This window comes from Physella acuta, unplaced genomic scaffold (assembly GCF_028476545.2).
Source record: "Physella acuta isolate Inbredline_101_S28 unplaced genomic scaffold, ASM2847654v3 ptg000738l, whole genome shotgun sequence".
In the NCBI taxonomy this organism is placed as follows: domain Eukaryota; kingdom Metazoa; phylum Mollusca; class Gastropoda; family Physidae; genus Physella; species Physella acuta.
Window position 1 is genome coordinate 1,008,208 of NW_026732256.1, and position 25,695 is coordinate 1,033,902.

The 25,695-nt window shown below is 33.5% G+C and overlaps 2 long non-coding RNA genes across 2 annotated transcripts; both read right to left on the reverse strand.

Annotated features, from left to right (window-relative positions):
• Positions 1-5,821: 5,821 nt before the first annotated feature.
• Positions 5,822-11,302, reverse strand: LOC131950110 (uncharacterized). The gene is made up of 5 exons (XR_009388283.1): positions 11,123-11,302; positions 10,828-11,013; positions 9,353-9,544; positions 8,332-8,463; positions 5,822-5,971 (listed from the first exon to the last, which is right to left on the reverse strand). It is a non-coding gene; the product is annotated as an uncharacterized LOC131950110 (long non-coding RNA).
• Positions 11,303-22,734: 11,432 nt separating this feature from the next.
• LOC131950114 (uncharacterized) lies at positions 22,735-25,243 on the reverse strand. The gene is made up of 3 exons (XR_009388286.1): positions 25,169-25,243; positions 23,938-24,108; positions 22,735-22,853 (listed from the first exon to the last, which is right to left on the reverse strand). It is a non-coding gene; the product is annotated as an uncharacterized LOC131950114 (long non-coding RNA).
• Positions 25,244-25,695: the final 452 nt, after the last annotated feature.

Below are 25,695 nucleotides of genomic sequence, written 5' to 3' on the forward strand. Positions count from 1 at the left end.
TATGTATGTTTTGAACATTCATCTAAAAACTGACGCTATGTTCACTCCGAGATGGTTATCTCCCCCCACCCACCTCATCACCTAAAACGGGAGAGGCTGTAACAGTTGAGAACGACATTAATGTCACACTTAAGTATACGCTGGGTAGGATAATTGACCCAAAGTGACCAGACAGTGGTGAATGAAGTTATGGAAAATTGTCTTTTTTACAAGTATTACAGCACAAATTGTGTTGCGTTCACTGTTTTTGATTGATAAATTGTTTTGTAGGCCTACATTTTGTGTTTTTTTTTCTTTTTTTTCATATTACTACTTTGAATTTATTTTACATCATAGCGAAGCAATGTCATACAGCTAGTATATATATATATATATATATATATATATATATATATATATATATATATATATATATATATATATATATATATACATATATATATATATATATATATATATATATATATATATATATATATATATATATATTTATATATATATATATATACATATTGTTGCGAAGTGAGTTTCGGTACAGGGTCGATGCTGAACGTGACGAACAATAGATGACGACGATCCAAAGGGAGAACACTGAACGACGCCACGATGTTTCTATATTTTATTACATATAATAAACAGCTACATCAACAGCAGACACAGGACGAAGACTTCCTAACACAACCTCACATGACGACGACAAGACGCAGACTGACTCTCAACTATCTTCTTAACAACGAAAACATTCTCCCCTACGTCACATCCTTATTTATTTATGCATTCATAATCTTTTATTAATATCGCTACACACATACTCTCAAACCATCCACAACTATATTAACTCTATTCAACTACACACATACTCTCAAGCCATCCACAACTATATTAACTCTATTCAACTACACACATACTCTCAAACTCATTCCATACATTTAGGTCCATTCACAACATACCCCTCTCCTTTCCTCAGCTGAAAATACATACCAGAACTATCAAACTATTTTCAGCTTCAACTTCATAAGACATGCATCCATACAATATGCTACATATATACATGCAATATGCAACAAAGACAATGTTCTGTGGTCCATGGTTCTTCATCACCGTCGTCAGTCAACCTGAACACACAAATCTTTTGGTCCCAACCAACACCTTGTCCACCCACGTCTTTTGGTTTCTTGTCTCTGGACATCAACACAAGCTAAAAGAAAAATAATCCAGGACCAGCATGTTCCTAAATCTTAAAATTCATGTTTAATATATAAGTACCCCTGTTGAGCACCTCTTCCTGTCCTTAAAATATAATATTACTACCAAATAGCAAAGTCACATAGCTTCTAAAATGTGAAAATTAAATCCCAACTAATATTTTAAATCAATACGATTTGGCCATATATTATATAACTCAATAGTTCCCTAATCATCATAAAAACTACTATCCAACAATCAGGAAATCAACGGTTCAAGCAAATACCAGCACTCCATATTTGAACCAATTACCACCTAAAGATATTATAGTCAATCCATACAATGGAGTACACCAATTAACTAAATTAGAACCATCAACACTTCCAATAAGCCAATACAATATCACATGGAGGAGTATTTCCCGTGAACCCCCAAACACAACAACCAGGTACTCGGCACAACCTCGAGATACCAAAAAATAACGCGGACTGCATCCTCAGTCTCGCAAAACAAAATCATTATCTAGCGAAGATCAATTATCTCAAAAAAAAAACAACAACACTAAGCTAATGGGTTCATTATCCAACCAAGAAAATCAAACCTCTTAGGATATAATAATTTAGCACATTGTACCTAAAATACCACCATATTGCTATATCTCTAGTATAGAAATATAATATCTAATGGAGGACAATTTTCCATGACCCCGGGACAAACAAAATATCTCGGCAAACCATCGAGATCCAAATAACCATAATCACTATCCATCATATAACTAAGTTACGTATCAACCAGACAGCATCTAGCATGAATGGGTGACTACGACAATAAAATCAACTACTCTACACGGGAAACAGGGAAAATACTGGGTCCAACAGCCAAATCAGAAAATATATCCTCAATTGATATCATATCTAATACACCAAAGAGTCCCTAAACCTAACACTAACAAAGTAACAAATTCCATATAGTTAATACATATTAAGACCATCCACAAAAAGGGAACCTAACGCTATATATTTCAATAACGCCCTCTCTAAGGCGCTTCCCTAAATGAGAATGGTTAATTGTAATTAACATAAGACACGTTAATTATACATTTAAATTTAAATTATAGTAAACAGTATAACTACCACCAAAATTATATACATAATGACAAAATACAGTACTCTATCTCCATGATGGTATTTGGAAAGAGTAAAACCATATAGATCTACCAATATTAATTAACAGGTATTGTTGAAACTAATCATTAGTGAACCAGTAACTGGTTGTTATTATCTTACACTAGAATTCACCAGATCTAGACCGACTTTTATATAGATGGTAGATAGTGTCTAGTTGTCCTAATTATTACATGATTTGCTTCTAAATATTAAATAAAACTAGATTCAAAATTAAAGGGCAAATGAAATGTTACACAATTAGTGTGAACTATGACATTGGTAACTGGATTCTAGATCTAGATCAATGATGTTGGGGAAAAAATTTATATCCAGTAGGGCCTAAACAAATATTACTAAAAATGAACAAAAAAAAAATTGTATTAGATCTTAGTATCTAAAAAAAATGGAAGAGGTGTACTCAACTTAAAACAATCCCAGACGTCAGGTCTTCATAACAACTCCAGATCCCACACTCCATAGGCCACATCAGATTCAGGCGATGACTTGTAGTACACATGCCGGTATAGTCCAGGACAGTCACACACACTGGATTGATGACGCAGATTGACGTCGACTTGTACCTCGAGAATCTATGTAGATAATGTCGTTCTTGTAGTTCGGGAATTCATCTCGACCAATACTGGGTTGAACAAACGAAGAAAATTCTCGTCTGCACTGTCGATAAGGTCAACCACTAAGAAATTTGACATGATGAAGGTCAGGGACGTCATCAAAACATGTAGGCCAAACAATTCAGCCGATCACGACGATGTGGGTTATACGAAGATGATAAAGTAAACCCTTCCGACGAACAGTTGGCGATGTAGGTGGAACCCGAAAATGAAGCATTCTTCAATGGTCATGAAGAAAATCTGCACAAACGATAGATTCATCACGACGAAAACAGCACGGTCATTGTAGAGGGTCGGGGACGAGTGGCGATGACGTCATAATAAACAACTGTGGACATCAAATAAATGCCGGCCTTTGAACTACTGCTCAGCACGAACCAAAGATGAAAACGGCCACATCCGTAGTTCTAACCTTGACGGGAATCAATGGGCGATGAGAGACCCGATATAGTCGCTGGATATCGCGCCGGTCAACCAGAAGTCCGTCTCCGGCAAACGACGACGACTCGAGCAGGCCACATCACGCGTCGAAAAGTCCATTCATCACGGTCCAAGGTCAGAGTCTGGCACACAACTGAGTCCCGATCAAATTAAACAACCGTTGATAGTGATAATTACGACGTACTGCTGTAGATAACGGGCGAATCTAGATGAAGGCATACTGCTGGCCACAGATGAGATGACATTACGGCATGTGCAGATGGGAACGTACTACGACAGATAGGTTCAGCAAACCGCTGCTTCCACCATATGTTGCGAAGTGAGTTTCGGGATCACGACGATGTGGGTTAGACGATGGTGATGACGTAAACTCTTCCAACGAACAGTTGACGATTTAGGAAGAAACCCGCTGCTGCTCCACCATATGTTGCGAAGTGAGTTTCGGTACAGGGTCGATGCTGAACGTGACGAACAATAGATGACGACGATCCAAAGGGAGAACACTGAACGACGCCACGATGTTTCTATATTTTATTACATATAATAAACAGCTACATCAACAGCAGACACAGGACGAAGACTTCCTAACACAACCTCACATGACGACGACAAGACGCAGACTGACTCTCAACTATCTTCTTAACAACGAAAACATTCTCCCCTACGTCACATCCTTATTTATTTATGCATTCATAATCTTTTATTAATATCGCTACACACATACTCTCAAACCATCCACAACTATATTAACTCTATTCAACTACACACATACTCTCAAGCCATCCACAACTATATTAACTCTATTCAACTACACACATACTCTCAAACTCATTCCATACATTTAGGTCCATTCACAACACATATAATGCTGGAAAATATTGAACCTCCCCCCCCCCCCCCCCAATGTTACAATCCTGGCTACCCCACTGGTAATACATGTTTTAATAATTCAAAAACTTAAAATACAACTAAACAATTTAGATTAAATATGTTAGAGTTGTATACCTTACAATTAAACCTTTTCTCGTACTTATATTATTATGTTTAAAATATCAACTGACACCAAACATACAGTGAATTTTATTTTTATTGATTCCAACGTACTTCTTACAAGATAATGAACTTTAAATTAAAATGTATGACTATGCTTGCTTTTTATTGCACCTAGAGTGTGTGTGACTTATTAACCAATGGATTAATATTTTTTAAAAATTCTGTCTATATAACCCTTTGAAAGAATAAAGGTAGTTAGTAAGCCAGTTTGTCGTCTCTATGTAACGCTTTCGGAGAATCAAGTGCTGCTGGGCTTACGTAGGCTTAACTGAGGAGAGCTAACAAAAACAGAGTCCGGTTGATAAATATAGTTGCATTTCTTGTTTATCAGTCACTACAATGAATAAGTCATTGTAACATTCGAGAATGTTTCTAAAAGCTTGCTATGATAAAAATTCTATCGAGGTAGATCTAGTTCGGAATTCAATACAACCTATAACCGTTCTAAATAAATAATGCCAAGATAGTAACCAACTCACATTAAAAGGTTTAACAGTTTATTTTTCCTGCACTAGTTTGTGGGAGCGAGGAGAGAGTTAGTTTTATAGAGTTGAAGTAATAAAAAAAAATTCCTTGCTGAAACCTGGCCTTCTTTGAGACTGATGAGGTAGATCTCACCAGCTTCTGTAACTTCAGTTTATCAAGTGATAGTAAGGTCAGCACTATGCCTAGTCTTTCCTTAACTTGAGTCAAGTACTCAGCCGGGTGGACTCAGAGACGACCTACAGACTTAAACCATGCTCCGAACATGTGACATTTGGTAGAAAATTTTCACCTGTTTTCGAGGTATTTTTACAATATTATTAACGTCTTGTTTCGACATGCTTTGAACATTGCTATATGATAAACAAGATGGTTATCAACTATGATAATACACCTATATATACAATAAGTAAAATATAACTCTTTCAGAAAGCGCTAAATAAATAATTCCTTAAGTATGATGGTAACAAACTCAACAAAAGAAAATGTATAGATTAAAAAAAATATAACGCACACTAAACGAAAATAATGTATATTATTGAACATTAAAGCAGAACCAATGTTGTTACATTTATTTATATATCATACTATTGTCTATTAAAAGAATATAACTTTTTAGCAGTATTATCACATGCAAATAACGAAAAAACAACTACGCCGAGATGAAATCAGTTACTTCCAATTGTTTTAAAACGGATTCATCAATCCCGTGCAGGGTTCCCTCTACTTGATCTGTAATAGCTTTGAAATGAAGAATTCTTAGATTTTTGTTTTATCATTTCAAATTTTTCGGTCGAAGTTCATTAACAATTATTATTTTTTATGTTCACGAATTAATTTAAAAATGAAATTACCTTCTGCTGTAATTAATAAAAAGTAGGATCAAAAGTACTGATACAAATACGATAATTAATATTTTCTCTTTAAACGACATGGAAGAATTTTGCTGTTGGTCGAAAATAGTATTTTCCGTTTTGTTTACGGGAAATGAATAGAACCTTTTATTTTCATCTGCAATGAAGAATATATTATTAACACACACACAATCACATACACACACAGATATATATATATATATATATATATATATATATATATATATATATATATATATATATATATATAAAATATGTTATATTTTGTCTAATTTTAAAACAAACAAAAACTACATTAAAATGAAAGATATATACTACAAAAATATTTTTTTTTGAAAACCGAATATTAAGTGCAATTGCATTCCCATGTTTAAAAGACAAGGCTAAGACATAATTTATTCGTAAAATAGATGTCTTAAGTAAAGTTTGCAACCGATAATCAAACACAACTTCCAAGAAAACTATGTTATACGCTACATTTGAGATGATGATCGTCCTATTATTATTATTATTATTACACCTTAATTCAGCGTCGCCAAGAAAAACAAACTATTATGATATTAATCAACGTAAACTCAGTGATTTCTGGTAAACAAAAGTGGGTTTTTGTTTCCATTTCCCTGTGAACACGAATCATTCTGGTTATTGGAAAATTATAGTAAATTTTCAATTTCTAAAAATCCTTCAATATTTGATATTTTATTTCATATAACCATGAACTAGCATATCCTGGGAAAAATACGCCTCTGTTTTTTTTTCTTGAAAAACATCGGTTCTTCTTCCCTTAAACTTTTAATTTCTATAGACCTATTCAACTTAAAATTCCACCCTAACCTCTAATATTATAAAAGAATATACAAGAAAGTTGTGTGTAGCTCACTGCTGCCTTATTTTTACTGTTCATCATTGTTACCAGCTTACACAAATATAATAGGGCCTACATGTTAAACAAATTTTATGTTTGTTTTTTTTAATTGAAAATTATTTCACTCTCATCCAACCAATATTAAAGCTCCACGAAAAATACTTTTTTTGTAAATGTAACCACTGGCAATAATTAGCTACTACTTTATACAAAGGTGCATGTTTATGAATAATGTTAAAAGTCAATTTACTTATATAAACAATTACAAAGTCCATTTTTACTTTCTCGTACACAGAGTATAGAGGAAGTATTGTAATTGTGCACACAAATCACATGGAATTAAGAAAGTTCTCATCGTTTTTCACCTCAGTACTTCATCATATACGAAGCGCAAGGGACTTATTTTAATCGGACAAAAATAAAAAATGCAGATTTAACAAAATTCCAGCGTAGTATGCGTAATCGATTCGGAAAAAACTGGGCTTTACAATTCTGTCCGTATGTCTCTGTGTGTGTTTGTGAACACGATAACTAGAGTAACGTTACACCTAGGTTGACGACATTTCATATATAAGTATTATATCACATTTGTAGTTCTTTTTTAACTTTTTACAGCTTTATGGTAACCGAAAGGGGAACTTATTTTACTTTTGGTTTTTCAAAAGCCTATATCATTACTTCTATTACAGATAAACAAACGAAATTTCAAACATAAGTAAAATATCTATTTTTCTGCCATATGTCAAATTTTGATTAATTTCTGTTGAACAGAAGTAGTAATGTACGCAATTTCCAATTTCTCAACAACAAACAACTTCCAGTGCAATAGTGTAAATGAAATTATTATATGGTTATTTAAAAAAAAATTAACAGAATAGAAACGAATATAGAAAAAAAAGTTAACACAATGAGAACAAAAAACAAATGAGTGGAGGATTAGTACTGTATAAAGTTAACTTAGTTACCTTTGATAAAAAACCGGAGAAGACTTAAAGTACTACGTATGAGCTTAAAAATAACCTAAAATTTGCCTGTATTAAGTGAGAATAAGATCTTAAACAAAGGTATAAATTTGGTCTATTGATACGTTATTAAATTTTCGGTATTTGTAAAATCAGAAACAGAGTAAACAACCTTTTGTGTTATTGGAGAACACTAAAATGTTGGAAGTAATGAAGTTATTTTATTTCCTGTTAAGATTTCTTGTTATTAAAAAAACCGATTTAAGTTGAAATAAACTTACGCATTCAATGTATACTTATGTCACTTTTTATCCACCTAACCTAAAAGCTTTTCAAGTTATTTGATTTTGGTAAACGGAAGTAATATAAGTACTACTTTCGGTTACCGACAAATTCATCAAAACTTTGATACGGAACTACAAATTCGATATTATGATTATTTATTTAATTTCATCAACATAACTGAAACTGAATTCAAGTTATCGTTTCCACAGATAACAGACACAAAGGCATACGGACAAAATTACACAACTTAGTTTTTCCGACTCAGCGAAGTGTGAAACTTCGAGATTTATCAAGATCTTGTTTTCGAATTTTTGAAAGATTTCAATACATCCTCGGTACTCTGAATACAAGAATGTAAAAAAAAATGTTTATCATGAAACTTACAATCCATGCAGTAATCACCGACTCTGTTAGGCATACATTCTTTACAAACTCCGGTAAACTGACAGTCTTGGTATCTACACGTTATACTACATATGTGGTCACAGTGTATGCCATACCTTCTTTTCGTACATTCTAAAATTAGATAGTGTTTGTAGTTAACTAGTTTGCAATAAATAAATTCATCTCACTACATATTATATTATCTTATGTAGTTATTATCGTGACAGTAAGGCAATTTGTATTTAACACAATTATTTGACATCGTCATTCAATAGCTTTCTAAAGATAAGTCAAATGCATATTTTTGCATGTTTACAGCATTCCTCCCCAATAGACAATGCAGAAATTGGCGTGGTATAATGTTTGAGCTCTCGGCTGCTAACCTAGCAGTTTTGAAGTTGGATCCCGACATAATACTGAGCTTTACATATTTTTTTTTATCCCATGGATTTTTAAAGAGATGAAACCTGCTTCACCTACACTATAATAAAGAACTTACATTGTTAATTAATTATGACATTTAACATTGGTAATTTTATACATACATAACTTATCAATATCAACTAACTTGAAACAGTAAAATTTAAACTATATATTCAACAGTTTGGGTAGCAACTGAACAAAAATATCGAAAAACTAAAAAAAAATTCTTTAAAATAATAGCTTTTCAATATAGCCAATCCAATTTTTTGTTACAAATGTGTAACTAATTTAAAACAATGGACTGCTGTTAGAAATTATAAGAAGTTGTCAGCATTTGCACAATTAATAACATTGATTTTTTTAAAATATTAAATCGGTACTTTTTCATTTTTGTTACCGTTTTCTTTTTTATACTCATATCAGACAAAAATGATTGAAAAAATGTAAAAATAAAGTTTTAATAGCAAACTGAAAACAAAATGTATTTTTAAACATGCATTTCTTTAAATATAAAAAAAATGTTATTTAAGCGTATATAAAAAAATCAATCGATTAATTAATTAATTAAAAACTGTGAAAGCCAAGAGAAAAAAATTACCACCATATGCCTGAATTCCACACATTGATAAAACATTGCTTGTGCTTAAAACGATTTTCATGATGAAATCAGGTTTATAAAAATTGAATTCGTGTATAAATGCAAAGTGATCTAAAACTCTGGAAAACACAAGTGTGTTTTCATCGTTGAACATTTCGACATTAATGTCATTCAGAGATGTATTCGAAGTTTCTACAACATATAAAAATTATTATTTAGAGATGTATCCGAAATTTTTAGAAAATATCAAGAAGGTATACGTAAAGGTATGTGTATACGTATACGTATACGTATACGTATACGTATACACATACACATACACATACACATACACATACACACACACACACACACACACACACACACACACATACACACACACACACACACACACACACACACACACATACACATACACATACACATACACATACACATACACATACACATACACATACACATACACATACACATACACATACACATACACATACACATACACATACACATACACATACACATACACATACACATACACATACACATACACATACACATACACATACACATACACATACACATACACATACACATACACATACACATACACATACACATACACATACACATACACATACACATACACATACACATACACATACACATACACATACACATACACATACACATACACATACACATACACATACACATACACATACACATACACATACACATACACATACACATACACATACACATACACATACACATACACATACACATACACATACACACAGACACAGACACAGACACAGACACAGACACAGACACAGACACAGACACAGACACAGACACAGACACAGACACAGACACAGACACAGACATAGACATAGACATAAACATAGACATAGACATAGACATAGACATAGACATAGACATAGACATAGACATAGACATAGACATGGACATGGACATGGACATGGACATGGACATGGACATGGACATGGACATGGACATGGACATGGACATGGACATGGACATGGACATGGACATGGACATGGACATGGACATGGACATGGACATGGACATGGACATGGACATGGACATAGACATAGACATAGACATAGACATAGACATAGACATAGACATAAACATAGACATAGACATAGACATAGACATAGACATAGACATAGACATAGACATAGACATAGACATAGACATAGACATAGACATAGACATAGACATAGACATAGACATAGACATAGACATAGACATAGACATAGACATAGACATAGACATAGACATAGACATAGACATAGACATAGACATAGACATAGACATAGACATAGACATAGACATAGACATAGACATAGACATAGACATAGACATAGACATAGACATAGACATAGACACAGACATATTCATTTTAAATAATCATATGTATTGATTTCTTAAAATATATACTTTCTTACCTTGTGTATGTATTACAATCTGATAGACTTCACGCGGCCAATCAAATTTTGATTCCAAACTTATTTTCTTCCCAGGCTTTTTTATAATTAAACAATTTTCCTCGATATTTTCATGTAAGTAATTTATGCTATTACTGTGGTTGTCAAAGCTGATGGCAAAATTTGCTTCTTTTATAACATCTCTTCCTAATTGAAAATGGTAAATTTTTTAAATTATTAGAAGAAGCAATGTATCGGAATATGAAGGTATTAACGGCAAAAGCTTAAATATAAATTATCTTATCAAAATACTAACCGCCGTTTACTCGGAGTTCGCAAATGGAAGCATTTGAATTAAATATAATTTTAATTTCAGTTACTACTAATTTGCTTTTGCAAAGAACCTCGACATTAAATGAATCGACCCTAAAATGCGTTGACTCAGGACATTTGTTCTCATTTCCATTGAGGAATGCATGAAGAGTTGCTGCACTAATATTACTGTCTAAAAAAGAAAACATTAAATATTAATTTTAAAGATATTGACATAGTTATAGATACAGATACAGAGAAAAAATTAGTGATACAGTTAAATTATAGTTATAGTTACGCATAAAGCTACAGCACAAGATACTTCTAGATATAGCTGTAGACAAATACATATACAGAAACACATACACATACAGCTACACACACATCCACATCTTCGTCCACGTTCACGTACACGTTAACGTAAATGTACACGTACATGTACTTGTGCACATACACATACACAAACATACAAAAAGATACAGTTACAGAAAAATATACAGAATATAAAATTATTACATAGTTTGTTGTTTTCACATAGAGATAAATCTATCATTTTCACCACCCACCTGTTTGAAAAAAAGTTATTCTAACAGAAATAAAATAGGTCTCCGCCTTAAACTTGATGTGTACAAAATTTGTTGAATAGCAACTGCCGTTGTCGCGTAAATGTTGTGGGTATATTTCATTCGCCAAGAGCATAATATCTCCTGTTTTAATCAATGAATGTTGATTAATGACTTGAATATGTTTATTAAGAAGAATATATATATATATATATATATATATATATATATATATATATATATATATATATATATATACATATATATATATATATATATATATATATATATATATATTTATATATGTCTTATATTAAATTCCCTTTCTTTCTGTCGGCTGTCGACTTTCTTCGTGTGGGCCTGCTCCCTCTCCCCCCACGTTATATGTTACGGTCAAAGCCCGAAGTCGGCCAAAGCGCGGATTGGCAGGCCAATGCGCGCATTGGCCAATATTGCCTCCCATCGACCGGCCAAAGCCCGAAACTTTACTTCATTTCGGCCTTTGGCCGGCCAATCCGCGGACTGGCCATGGTGGTCCGGCCAAATTCTGAAATGGCTCTTGATTTCGGCCTTTGGCCGGCCAGTCCGAATTAGAAGATCATCTGGCTAGGGACAAAGTCCGAATTAGAAGATTATGAGCAGATTTTGGTTTTTTATACCGTAAGAATCGTAAAAACTAAGTCTTTATTGTTTATTATTTGGAATTACATTGTTATTTTTACACTTGGAGCGCTTTGTTGTGCACTTGGTTGTGCAATTTCAGTAAATGTAGTCTTGGCCGCCGGTCAGTGATTGTGAAGATGCGATGGTTCGTAGTGATTTTCCTCAGTGCCAACGGGTGACAATGAGAGCAGTTTTTCGTGAAGAATTGAAAACTCACTTCTATCTTATAGTTTTTTAAATACATCATTGTCCGTTCCTAGCTTGTGCCCTCGACGCTCATGCCAACTGCAATGACGCTTTGCGGATCACCGCGACCTCTGTTAACATCTGGAATACGGATGCTACCAGTATCTTTCACTTCAGCATGTTTAAATTTTGTTAGCATTCAGCACCTTGAGTTTGCAAGGTAGTATGAGCTGCTGACCTGTTGTCCATGGTTTCTTGTTTATTGTGACATATTCTGCGAGCACTGTTCCCTCCCTACCCTATGTCTGCTTCATTGGCTATTCCGCTGTTCTGGACGTTGCGCCACGGCAGGAGATGTGTTAGCTGAGGATGTCGTTGCATTTATGGCAACCTCCATTTCTTGTTCAATGTTCTCAAGATCTTTCTCAATAGCTAACTTATCGAGAGCCGCTCTTGGTAGATTCGAAGTGCTCATTAGCACTTTTACTTTGCATCCAAACAAGGCTTCGTTTTTAGGATTCCTTGATGAAATTTAATTGATTTAATTTCCATTAGGATTTGGATTATTTATTTTGGCAGCCATCTGCTATGTCTGTCTCATGGTCTGACGGCCCTTTTGATCCATGTCTCCTTGCAGATAGAATGCTATACAAACAAGAGCTAAACAATACGTTACTCACAATGAAACCGCACCCAGAATAATGAAAACGCAATCACAACTTAGTCTAGATAGAACACTGGCCAGGACATCCCGGCCAGTGCGCGCATTGGCCGGCCAATGTACAAAATACGCTGTCAAGTTTAAGCGCTTCGGACTTTGGCCAGTACGTCCCGGCCAGTGTACGATCTTAGTATTAAGTTCTTCGGGCTTGGCCGGCTCTCTTGGCAAAAGCCCAAAAGAAACTTGCCCGAATGCCGTTTGCCCGAAGATCGATTTCCCGAATGGACACTTGCCCGAATGCGACAAATGCCCGAATGCCAATTGCTCGAACGGCATTCGGGCAAGTGTCTTTCAGGAAAACGTCCGGCTCCCATATATATATATATATATATATATATATATATATATATATATATATATATATATATATATATATATATATATATATATATATATATATATATATATATATATATATATATATATATATATATATATTATATAAAGCAAAGTGGTCAAACTTCCCGGTGGCACAGGCGCGTCAAATTTATCACGATGACTCCTTGGGGCGATAGAACACGAGGGCCGGTGCCGGTGACCGTTGGCCGAAAATTTCACGGAAGGGGTCAAAACTGACCTCGACTGACCGTCGCCTTATATTGAATATATTAAGAAAAAAATTTTGCCGAACGACCCCCCTTGATATTTTGTGAGGTAATAGGAGATCCCCTTAGGGTGTCAGAAAAACTCGGCATATCCGGGAAAAATCTGCAAGTGGGTCAAAACTGACCAGTTGTATTTCCCTATGAAATATTTGTATTTTATGGAAAAACAGAGGGTAATTTCAAAACAGATTTTAGGGCACTTATGGTCTGCACATCTGGCTAATTATTTGCAAGCACTTAAATAAATGGCTAGGCCGTATGGAAAAACTGTCGGTTTGACTCATAGCCCTCGACGAGGGCTATAAGATGACCGCGAGTGAAATTCTCCTCATTTGCGCTATTTAACGAAAAAACATTCTGTCGAACGACCACCCTTGATATCTTTTGAGGTGGTAGAAGAACGCCTAGGGGTTTCATAAAATACTCGGCATATCTGGTAAAACTTCGTAAAGTGGTCAAAACTGAGCAGTTATTTTTCCCTATATAATCTATGTATTTTATGTGAAAAACATGCTATTTTCAACACAAATTTTAGGGTAATTCACCTCTGTACATCTGACTAATTTTTTGCATGCCCCTCTATAGGCCGTCTGGAAAAACTTTCGGTTTGACTAAAACTCCTCATCAAGGGCTAAATGATGACCGCGAGTAAAATTCTCCTTATATGAGAGATATGTAAGTAAATTGATGAACGATCCCCCTAATATTGTGTTAGGTTGTAGACCAACCCTAGAGAGAACAAAAACACTTTATTCGCGTCGGAAAAAAAACCTTTAGGTTCGTTAGATTTGTCCAGATTTGATATTTTCTTATATAAACAATTGTTTGTGAAAAAGTAAACAAAGAATACGTCATTCGGTCTATGTACAGGGTAGGTAACTTATTAAAGTAATCATTTTTAAATAATGTATATACTATTTATAGAAGAAATTAAAACCACAATGTATAGCATTCGTTTAAATAAATATTTCGTTAAACATTTAGTTATTTATTTTTACTGAAATATAAAAATTAATTGTAAAAGTAAATTAAATATAATATATGATTTATACTATTATTGAAGCCTTTGCAGTTCTAATTACCTTGCGAGCTATAAGTTTACGAAAACACCAATGCTTTCATCACTTGAAAATACTCAGACTGTTTAAACTTAGGAACTAAAGCACTCCACATAACAGCCAAACTCCAATTAATTAATGATTAAAACTTTCATAAGTTTTTTGTAAAACTTAGCGAAGCTAGGCAGAATGCCTAGTAGGCCTATATATATATATATATATATATATATATATATATATATATATATATATATATATATATATAATATATAAAGCTCAATTCTGTATGTTTATATGTTTGTAAACTGTTTGTCGTGGATTACAAAGGAATATAAAAAAACAAGACCTCGATGGATTCAAGTGTTAGATTATTAAAGCGCTCATGGTCACAATTTACGAGTTAAAAAATTAATACTGAAAGTGTTGGGAAATAATTTTCATTATTCAAACTTATTTCCCACTCTCAGTCACAGTCACAGACGATCAAGAATGATGAAGAATAAGCCGTCTTCTGCAAATATTTATTAGACTATATTTCTTGAGCGGGAATTGTCTGTGTAGCGCGCATCTAACAAGACTATAGCGCAAATACGTGTGCTGCATAAATTACTGGCTAGAACCGTCGTTTCTCCCTCCTCTCTAAGGCTAACCCGCCGGCTTATATACCCCACCTGCGAGCGTCTCGGATGACACATTGTTCTCAGGACGAAATCTAGCTCTCGCTTGTGAAAATTGTCCCGTCTTTTGTGCTAACCGACCACAAATAACTCTGTATAAAAACGTAACGCGATCTCCTAAAATTTTAACAAGCTTATCCTCTGAAACCACAGACAATTCCCTTTACAATGATACAAATTACAATTAACATCAATAAGTTGTTATTACACAATAATACTTCAAACATGCAAATATTGTAAAAATATAATCAAATACACCCACTTAAAGTAGATTTCCATAATATCAGCTTGCTCCTAACTAGCACTAAGATCTTCTACTTAAAGATCAAGCTTGGCCTAATTGTTCATCCAATTTTCATGCTATAATAACAACTATTTGATAAGATATGAATTTTTCTTCTTGCCCTACTAAGCACAATTGACTGATTTCTAATAAATTCACTACAGTATTTTTAATAATGCCTTTTGTTTATTCTATACACTGAACTTACTGTTTACTAATTTTTAAAAAAAATCAATAACAGTTAATAAGCCAGGTCCTACATGTCCTATATGTTTATTTCTTCCCCTTTTAGGATAAGTTTGGAGTACTATAATTGTTCATTAAATTTAAACAGGCGTGTCCGCCGGCGCTTAACCAGGATTCAATTTGGCGCCCTGGGCTATACTGCGAGCGCTATGGTGCATAATTTCGCTTTAAACAGTACGATAGAGTATGGATAAGAAAGGTTACAATAGTCTTTAAGTGAATCAAATACGGGCGTCCTCTGTCGCCCAGAGCCCCGTGCATTCACGTGTTCGGTTTGGCACCTACGTTCGTTTAAGTGAGTGCAAAACACTATGAATAAGTTGGGGTATTATAGTCGTTTATTAAGCTGAAACAGGCGATTCCGCAGGCGCCCAAGCATGGTGCGGTTTGGCGCCCCGGGCTAGACTGTGGACACTTTGCGTTTATGTTCTCGTTTGTGTTTTCTTTGTGTTTAGGTTGGGTTTGCGTTAGTGGTTGTGTTTGCGTTTTGACTTTGTTCGTTTTCGTTCTTTCTTTTCCGCTTTCATTTGTGTTTTCTTTTTCTTGGGTTTGTGTTTGTATTTGTGTTTGTGGTTGGTTTTGTGTTTGTGGTTGGGTTTTGGTTTGTGTTTGTGTTTTCATTTGTATTAGTGTTTGCGTTTATGTTATGTTTCCTTTCTTTATTTGTGGTTTGGTTTTGGTTGGTTGTGGTTAGGGTGGGCAATGCCGGGTATATGCTGATTACTAAACACACATGTCATGTTTTTTACAGATAGGTTTCAGAAAGCTCTTTTATAGACACCTGCACCAAACTACAAGAAGATATACAATTTTATATAATACTAGCCGTCCTGGTTTGAGTTGTGTTTTTCTGTGTGTTGTGTTGTGTTTGTTTGTGTTATGTTTGAGGTTATTTTTTTGTCTGTTTTCGTTTTGGTTGGTTGTGGTTAGGGTGGGCAATGCCGGATATATGCTGATTACAAAACACACATGTCATGGTCCTTTACAGGTAGGTTTTTCACAGAGGCCAGAGCAGGGCCTGGCCGGGACGGCTAGTGTATAAATAAATAAATAAATAAATAAATAAATATATATATATATATATATATATATATATATATATATCGAGATTGTATTATAGAATTGTAAACTGAATGTTATATCCTTATTTCGTTTAGAATGGTGCATAAGTTTTAATTCATCACCAGTAAAGGTTAATTGAAATTAGTTGCCAATACTTACTGTAATAACAACTGGGTCCAAACCAACCTTCTATACACCCATTCTCAGCCATAGCATCTATCGATTGAAAGAGTATGTTAAGAAACATGATATCCTTAGCAGTGCATAGAAGTTTATGTTAACGGTACTATGATCTATTAACTAGGACAGTAACATTGAAATTAGTGAGCAAATTTAACATTTTATTTTCACTAAAATACATTATTTTACATTTTAATTATATTTTCTTTATTCATTGAAACCTTTTATTTCAAGCCATACTAGTAAACCACAAATGCAAAGTTTTATTAGTTGTTATTATTAATCTTAAATAATAGTGTATTGAAATAAAAAGAGTTATTATTTTACACAACCAAAACTTCAAGACTTTGTATGAAAAAGGATACGTTTTCAGAATATTTCAATTCTTGTTTTGTATTTAGTTATGTTGTTAAATTACCCAGTAATTGTATGTCTATGAATAGCCATGACTTCGCTACAAAATAGAGCGTATCTAAAGGAAATAATATTTACCTATGCATCTACCTGGTAGTGACCACTCTTCATTATCTTGGCATTTTATAATTGCATTCCCTTCAACTTTATATCCTCTTCTACATTTCAAATGACATGTGGTACCGTTGCAAAACCTCCATTTTCCATTTTCTAATGTTTGTGGCGTTTTACATTTAGTTTCTTCGAATCAAATTTTAGAGTTAAAAAACAAAGAACAGTTTTTATTTTTATGTGTAATTGCCTATTTCTATAACGGAATATGCGATGCAGCATTATATATGATTTTAGGCTAACACAGATATTTGAGATTTACCCGGAAGTCATGCCTTTTGTACCTATTCCGCTTTCTTAAAGTAATTAAAGTAAAATAATAGATCATTGCTAGTATTACCGATACTGAAAACACGAAATTAATATAACACTATTCACAGAGGAGGATTTTAAAATCGCTAATAACATTGTATCATTATAGAGACGAAGCTTCTTCTTCTTCGTTCTTAATTATTAGCGTTGAAGGGGGGTCGAGATTTGTCTGCCAGTGGGTTTGAACTCGAGACTTTGTTCGAATTTATCAACCATGAGCTTTTTACCGACTCGACCACGCCTCCAACACAATTAAGCGTTACGTGTTAACTGGTTATGCGCCATTGAGGCCATTGACTCCGATTTCAGCCTGCTTTTCTTTTTGGATTTGCTTCCATAGCCTTTGTCCAACCAAGAACAATCTACAAGGCAGCAGTTATTTAATTTTGGAGTTGTCTCTCCTAGAAGAGTGGCTGTCCCCAGCTAACGAGCCTCATCTGCCCGAGGGTTCGAACTCGAGACTTTTCGGTTTAGCAACCATGAGCTTTACCGACTCGACCACGCCGACCTCCTTAGAGACGAATAACATACTAAACGCTTATGTTATTGACTCTTTTTGTAACGCTACAAATAAATAAGATATTTAAAATAAACAAAGCTATTTTTAAAAAAAATCAAGCTAAAATGACGTATGGCAGTTGAGTCAGTTGGCAGAGCGCAGTAACAGCTTTTTAGGCAGTTTGGGTAATATGAACATAGGCTGTGGAGAAACTATTAATGAGAGCAGTAGATAAGAGACGTTCTCTGGGGATCATGACAAACGTAGGATTAGAGAGAGTACGTGGAGTTCTCTTGGGATCATGTAAAAAGAAGGAGTACATAAGAGACGTGGAGTTCTCTAATAAACATCAATGACGTGACGCAGAATGGCCACGACATCGCTATAAGTTATAGCGTATTAAAGAAAATAGCACTTACCTATGCATCTACCTGGTAATGTCCACGTTTCATTATCTTGGCATTTGATAATTTCACTCCCTTCAAGTTTATATCCTCTTCTACATTTCAAGTGACATGTGCTTTGGTTGCAAAGCGCCCATACACCATTTACTACTGTTGGAGGTGTTTTACAACCTAGTTCTTGGAATTGCAAATTATAATTACAAAACAAAAAAACAACAGCTTTTAAAAATAGGTGATTGGCTAATTTTATACTGGTATATAAAAAGAAAAAGAAAAGTTTCGCTTTCAAAACTGACGGTCTATGGGGCAAATGATGTAGAGTTCACTGCTACATTTGACACCTGTAAAATACGATTGGCTGTAATCTACTTTAGGTGGTGTGCTACATTTGACACCTGTAAAATACGAATGGCTGTAATATACTTTAGGTGGTGTGCTACATTTGACACCTGTAAAATACGAATGGCTGTATTATACTTTAGGTGGTGTGTCAAATATGCTTTTAAATTTTCGTCGATATACATTAAAACAATATTTTTTAAATGATGATGTAAAAAACTATCGTAACTTACACACTCTTGTGAATTATATTATTTAGAATCATTTTAAAAACACACTAAGTACATTTTACAAAATTTATATCATCTGGCCCATACCTTCACATTGATATAGCATTATTTGTAATGTAAGAACTATCTCTATTTCAGTGTGTTTTGAAATTGGAAAACAATAACATATCACTAATATGCATTATAAAATTATTTAAATGTGTTTACCAAACACATAAAATACTATTATTTTAATTGATGGAAATGAATGTCGTCTTTACCAACACAATTTCCTGGTGTTGTCCATTGTCGATTTGCTTGACAAGTGATAGTTTTAATTCCTTCAACGTGATATCCTTTGTGACACAACAAAGTACAGTTACTTTTATAAGACATCTCGCAGTCATCCCACCTGCTGTTGTCTACATTAGGCGGTGTACTGCATTTGACACCTGTAAAATACGATTGGCTGTAATCTAGTTTAGGCGTGCTACATTTGACACCTGTAAAATACGATTGGCTGTAATCTACTTTAGGTTGTGTGCTACATTTGACACCTGTAAAATACGAATGGCTGTAATATACTTTAGGGGTTGTGCTACATTTGACACCTGTAAATAACGAATGGCTGTAATATACTTTAGGTGGTGTGCTACATTTGACACCTGTAAAATACGAATGGCTGCTATCTACTTTTGGTGTGCTACATTTGACACCTGTAAAATACGAATGACTGTAATCTACTATTTGACACCACAGCACAGATGAGACTCGTAGTTCTCTGGAGAAAACCTCAAGCAGCATATTAAAGAAAATTATATTTACCTTCACATTGACCCGGAGATGACCACGTTTCATCATCTTGGCAACTGATAATTTCCCTCCCTTCCAGTTCAAATCCAATTTCACAATGCAAATGACATGTGCTTTGGTTGCAAAATCTCCATTCACCATTTACTACTGTTTGTGGTGTTTTACAATCCAATTCTTGGAATTGAAATTTATAATTACAAAACAATAAAATAACAATTTTTAAATAGGTAAATGACTAATTCTATACTGGATTATAAGATGCAGCATAATTGATGTTGATATGCAAAGAGATATATTTTAGATTTACTTTTCAGTACGGCAGTGATACCTTTGGTTAATAAATTTACTCTTTCTTATGGTAATGTGCAGGATCGTTGATATTATTACCGATATTGGACACACCTAATTTATTGAACAATATTCACGCAGTTTGAATATTCAAAATTCTTCACTGACATTATATTATTTTAAATTGTCAAAGACTAAAGTAAAACAAAAGGTTTAAGTTAGAGTCGTTTTCGCGCTACGTTCTTAGTAAAACTTATAAAATAAACTAGACTACCCATCATCCCTCAGATAACTGTGCGTTTCGAGGTCATTCATAAAAACATCACGTCTGTCACTTATTGTCATAAAAAAACCAGACCCCACATTCAAAAAGACGTTGTTTTATCTTTTAAAACAGCATTGGTCTGACCACACTATCCCTTCATATGCTTAGGACAAAGAAACAGATGAACTCTACTTCACCTGCCCTGTATCCCGCCAAGTTCAGATAGACAACTTTATCATTCACATCTAAAAAACAAAATAAAAATTGATTTTTTTAACAATAACGTGATATCTCTAGAACCCGTGCCACCCGCATAAAAGCCTATTACTCTAACTCAGGGGCGTAGCGAGGGGGGGGGGGGCGGGGGGTGCGGACCGCACCGGGTGACACCATTTAGGGGGGTGACACCAAGGCAAAAAATAGCAAAATATATAGAGAAAAACTCGAGGGGGGGGTGCAAATCGAAAGTTTGAGGGGGGGGGGTGCAAATCGAAAGTTTGAGGGGGGGGGGTGCAAATCGAAAATTTGAAAGTTTGTCCCTGGGAAGGGTCTCTATGCCTCTGGGGGGGGGGGGTGACACCATTAAGTGCCGCACCGGGTGACACCCGACCTCGCTACGCCACTGCTCTAACTACATAGCTATCTAGACTCATGACGTCACTGATGTTTTTAATGGTATAGTTTAATACTTTGAGTCTCCTTATTTCAAAGGCGTAGCGATGGGGGGGAGGGGGGGCAGGGGGGCATATGTTCCCCGGCGCCGACATTATGGGGCGCCAAAATGGGTTGGAAAAAGTAATCGAAAGTTTGAGGATTGTAGAAATCAAAAGTTTGAGGGTGGGGGGATGCAAATTGAAAGTTTGAGTGGTGGTGCAAATCGAAAGTTTGAAGGGAGGGGGTGAAAATCGAAAGTTTGTCATGGGCGCCGGGAATGGTCGCTACGCCTCTGCCTTATGCAACTTGATTTATGCGCAAAAGCCCTATCTTGATCTAGATCTAAGTCTAGTAACTTTTAAATTAAATTTTATCTTAAATTAGCCAATTCCATAACTAAACAAACAAAGATTTATATAAAATAATGAAAGTCTGAAATAGTTTAGTATAAAAACTCATTATTATCTAGATCTAGATAGAATTATCTAGATTCTACGACTCGTTTGCTTAAGTCTAGTTTTTGCGTAACTCTTGCTAGATCTAGATTAGACCTATTCTAGATTAAGATAGATAAATCACAAAGATTTATATCAAGTATTTAAGAACTAAAGTAGTTTAATAAAGACATTCAAAAATGTATTATGAAATTTATTGTAAAACTAAATGAAAAAGAAAGTTGAAAATGTGTATAAGTGTTGGAACGTAATAAAAACAGCAAACGGACGTATTGTTAAAGTTACAGCCGACAGAAAATTAGCCTTATAACGCTTTAAAATATAAAGAAAAAATAAACGCAAAGGATATACAGTTTATTTAGAAAGTTGGAAGAAGCCATAAATTGTGGAAGCTTTTCAAGTGGTTTCGTTAATAGGAACGTGGGACCTGGAGAAACTATCAAGGCATGAACAGAAGAATCTCGAAGTTTTCAGGAGAATACATTAAGGAAGAAGTACAGACGAGATGCACAATAGCCAAGACATCAATACCAATTATAGCGTATTAGAGAAAATAAAACGATATTTACCTACACAGCGACCCGGTTTTGTCCATTGTCCATTTTCTTGGCAATCGATAGTTTTATTCCCTTCAACTTTATATCCACTTCTACATTTCAAATTACCTGTGGTACTGCTGCTATATTGCCATAAACCATTTGCTGTGCCTAATGTTTGGCATAAATTTACTTCGAAAAAAAATTAAATTAGAATTATTAAAGAAAAATATTTTCTAAACCCTCCCCCTCCTACCCCTTCCTTCTCATCACAGACAGTCATAAAATTACCGACCCTTCTTCTCCCCCTAACGTCATTTATGGAAGATCCCTTGCTTATAGTATATATACTGTATTGTTGATAGTATTAATTTATTGAACACTCTTCTCACACTTGGAAGTTTGGAAATTGGCTGATGAAATTGTATTATAATCAAGTATCAGAGACAAAATCAAAACAAAACATTTTAGTGAGACATATTTTTGCGCTACATTTGAAATTAAGAAACAATTTTTAAAAATAAAACTATTATACAAAATTAAAAAGAAATGCAGCTGATATATAGACACTGGATATAGTTGCAATAGTGCAGAAAAATGTTGAAACTTTCTGGATGTTCAGTTAATTGGAATGTGGGATATGTAGAATACATTACTGCAGATACGCATAGTTCTGGCTTCGATTAAGGAGTTCTAAACTAATACTTAAAAACAACAGAATTTTGTTTATAACTGAAACGTAAAATTTGAATCATTTGTCTTAAATAATCTAATAGTTACAAGCTTATTTTCATTAAAATATTAAAACAAACGTAACTGTTCTATTACTAAAAAATATAAACGGTTTGATTGTTAAAACGGTTTTCTGTTTGTCAACAATTTCATTTCAGTTTTGTAATATATAGTATGTTTATTTTGTTATATGCTTTACAATTTTCGTCGATATACATTAAAACAATATTTTTTTTAAATGAGGCGTGCTTAATTAAAAATGATGTAAAAAACTATCGTAACTTACACTATCCTTGTGAATTATATTATTTAGAATCATTTTAAAAACACACTAAGTACATTTTACAAAATTTATATTATCTGGCCCACACCTTCACATTGATATAGCATTATTTGTAATGTAAGAACTATCTCTATTTTAGTGTGTTTTGAAATTGGAAAACAATAACATATCACTAATAGGCACTATATAATTATTTAAATGTGTTTACCAAACACATAAAATACTATTATTTTAATTGATGGAAATGAATGTCGTCTTTACCAACACAATTTCCCGGTGTTGTCCATTGTCGATTTGCTTGACAAGTGATAGTTTTAATTCCTTCAACGTGATATCCTTTGTGACACAACAAAGTACAGTTACTTTTATAAGACGTCTCGCAGCCATCCCACCTGCTGTTGTCTACATTAGGCGGTGTACTGCATTTGACACCTGTAAAATACGAATGGCTGTAATCTACTTTAGGTGGTGTGCTACATTTGACACCTGTAAAATACGAATGGATGTAATATACTTTAGGTGGTGTGCTACATTTGACACCTGTAAAATATGAATGGCTGTTATCTACTTTTGGTGTGCTACATTTGACACCTGTAAAATACGAATGGCTGTAATCTACTTTAGGCCGTGTGCTACATTTAACACCTGTAAAATACGAATGGCTGCAATCTAATGTAGGCCGTGTGCTACATTTAATATATCTGAACTCAATTAAATTAAATTTATTTTTTAATAATTAATTTTCATTTTTTTAATAATTAATTTCATTTATTTTGAATAATTAATTAAATGTATCTATAATTATTAATTAAATTAATTTATTTGTAATAATTTATCGAATTAATTTATTTTTAATAATTCATTACATTTATTTATTATTATTATTATTATTTAAAGCAAAGTGGAATCGAACAATTTGTAGCTTAGTTCTAAATTTTAGTTTGGACAAAATAGCTTATTTTTTTAAAATTTATTTTACTGCTCTGCAAACTCATAAGGTTTCCATTTTGTAAAGACCTATTTTATTATTCTGTTGAGGTCGAAAGGATAGGAAGGAATAGGGAACAGACGAATGGAATATTTGAAGACAGTGAAGGTAAAAAGTTTGGCGAGAGGTTAATTTACATAGGGTGTAACTGTATTAATTGTTCAATTAGGCAAAATTTATAATTATTTAAAACATACAATTATTATACAATTTAAAAAAGCGCGTTCAACAGCAATAGTGTTAAGCCTTTATTTCTTGTTTTTATTATCTTCATATTATGCACCCTTAAAAAGGTAATTGTTAATAACAAACTGATGTATGGAAATAAATTTCCCTTAAAAAAGTCTTACTTAAAAAAACAAAAACAAAAACATAATTTATTTTCAGAATAATATCTTGTTTTCTGCCATTAGTATATATAAGCGTATTAAACTAACTTTTAGAAAAACACACTATGTAAGTAGTAACATAACGGAACAAAACGAACAAATTAATTATATTTACCAGAAGCAACGTCAAGTGCTACTAACATCAGATTAAGGAGTTTAACGTGCTTTGTTAAACTGTCACACATCTCCAATTAGAGAAACGTTATGTATCTATCTATAATATATATATATATATATATATATATATATATATATATATATATATACATATATATATATATATATATATATATATATGTATATATATATATATATATATATATATATATATATATATATATATATATATATATATATATATATATATATATATATATATATATACATTTTTGCAATGTTAATTAAACATAAAATCAAGCAGCATTTTATGACTTGTTGCAATGTAATTTTAGAAACCGGAAATAGAGTAAAGTATAAGTTCCGGTTACCGGAAATAATTCACAAATAATTAGAAAACGTTTTCCTTTTAATACTTGACATTTCTTTAAAAAGCACTGAAGTTATAAGTTTTTTTTACAATTTGATTACATATCACTTCATTTTTATAGGCAATCATCTAAATTTTGATAGAAAACTGTACAT